Source organism: Octopus bimaculoides, chromosome 4 (genome assembly GCF_001194135.2).
Source record: "Octopus bimaculoides isolate UCB-OBI-ISO-001 chromosome 4, ASM119413v2, whole genome shotgun sequence".
NCBI classification, from domain to species: Eukaryota; Metazoa; Mollusca; class Cephalopoda; order Octopoda; family Octopodidae; genus Octopus; species Octopus bimaculoides.
In genome coordinates, this window is record NC_068984.1 from 3,283,102 (window position 1) to 3,285,571 (window position 2,470).

Here is a 2,470-nt window from a genome sequence, read left to right on the forward strand (position 1 = left end):
GTGTGTGTGTGTGTGTGTGTGTGTGTGTGTGTGTGTGTGTATTATCCGAATTTCATAGTATTAAGTATCTATCACGGCTGATAGCTGTGATGGATACTTAATACTATAAAATTCGGATAATATACCAACTCTGCTAACAGTCATACGAGTGCATCTACTCCCTGACCCTTAGATGACTCCTATATATATATATATATATTCATACATACATACATACATACATACATACATACATACATACATACATATTTAACAGAGGGTTTCGTGCGTTAACACTTATCAAACTAGTTACAAATCCAGTGGTCTTTAGTTTATATCTCGGTGATAATAGTATTTCCCTGGATAGTTCTGGAACAAATTATAAAAGACAATTACGGGGATGATTCATAATTTCCAAATAGTTTGCCCCTTATTTCGTTCAATAAGTAAATACATAAATAAATGAGTACTTCCACACACATAAATGAGTGTTGGTAAATATAAATACATTATACATATATGCATATATACATTCACGCTCGTGCATACATAATTATGTATTCACATACACACGCACGCTCGTGCACACACACACACACATACATATACACATACACACATGTATAGATATATCTGTAAAGCAATACACTTACACGAGAGCAGAATAAAACAAGTGTTTCGTTTAAAGTTTTTATCATGTCGTTATTAATTACATAGCGTTTACACGTTTTTCTGGTATGTTGCGTCATAATCGTTACATAGATCACTGCGTAATCCCCTGTTCTTCAGAATAAAAATAACATCTCAATTCATAATTAATAACCAACCTCAATTGGCAGGCAAAGCTAAATGAGAACTAGCAGTTCTCACTTTGTCCTGTCCATCAGCATTTTACTCTGCCTGAGATTGCCAACAATGGAGTCAATTAATTATTTTATTCTGAAGATCTGGTGTCCTAAAGTAATTATGCAATTGTCAATGTAACGATCACAGCATAACATACTAGTGCATGCTACTCAAACACGTGTAAGGTTATGTTATTTATGATGATATAATAAAAAAAACTTGACCAAATTTACTGATGTATTTTGCTCTCGGATGTAGATTCTATGATTATTTAAATGCATACAATACGAAAAGAAAATCCGAAGACAAATTATTCTCTATACTTGACTGGAAGCTGGATGTACATGAGATTTACATGGAACTCTGAGAAACGGTTGTTATGCTATCTCATTCCAAACAGAAATTTCAGTCCATATATACATATGTACATACATAAATACAAACACTCATACACACGCGCGCGCATACACGTGTGTGTGTTTGTGTCTGTGTTTGTTCACCACCACTGCTTGACAACCTATGTTGGTTTGATTACGTCCCTGTAAATTAGAAGTTTGACATAAGAGATCGATAGACTAAAGAGATCGATAGACTAAGTATCGGTCTTTAAAAAGTACTACGGTCGATTCGTTCGACTAAAAATTCTTCACTTCAAGGCGCTACTCCAGCATGGCCGTAGTCTAATAATTGAAGCAAGTAATGATAATATTATTATGAAGGTAGAGATGCAGGTGCTGATCTCTAGCAATAAAAGAGGGTTGAAAGAGGCGAAATGAATGTGGCGAAATTGGTCTGGTTTATGGTCGTAAGTTAGCGGGAAACGGTCCCAGCATTATTTGAATTTTTGTGTGAAATTACCCATTATGCCCACCCTTGTTTTGGGAGAGCCTTTCTTGTCCTTATGTTGATGTTGTTATTGTTATTTACTGTTATGTATGTTGACTTTATTGATTTGTTCATCTCAAAATTCGAACAAAAACGAAACTCAAAGCTGTGTATCAGTTTAGATGTAAGTTTACGACGTAGGTTTACGGCGTGGATTCCCGACGAAGGTTTACGACGTAAGCTTGCAAAAGAAAAACTATATAAGCATACAGGAAGCATATAGCCGATTAAAAAAGACTTGGAACAGGAAATATCAATGAGAATGCCATTCGGTGTAGAACTATGGCAATTGGAATGTCTTTGGAAATTGTGACAATTAAAGCTAAAGAGTCACGTTAAAATATTCCTCTTTTATACAGTTGAGTCTTTATCAGTATAAGGTATAAAGGTATATGATTAAAGTATAAAAGTAGACAGCTTGAAAACAAACAGCACTGGAATGATAATACCTGACGGTTGGTGCATGCCTTTGTATAATTCTGTGAGGTACCAATATTCTTCAATTAGAAGAACGAAATCATCATCATCATCATCAACAAAAACAACAAAATCATTATCACCAATAATAAAAATCTCTAAACTTGATATGATATATATATATATATATATATATATATATATATATATATGGGTAGACAGACAGAGAGACATACATACATACATACATACATACAGACAGACAGACAGACAGACAGACAGACAGACAGATAGATAGATAGATAGATAGATAGATAGATAGATAGATAGATAGATAGATAGA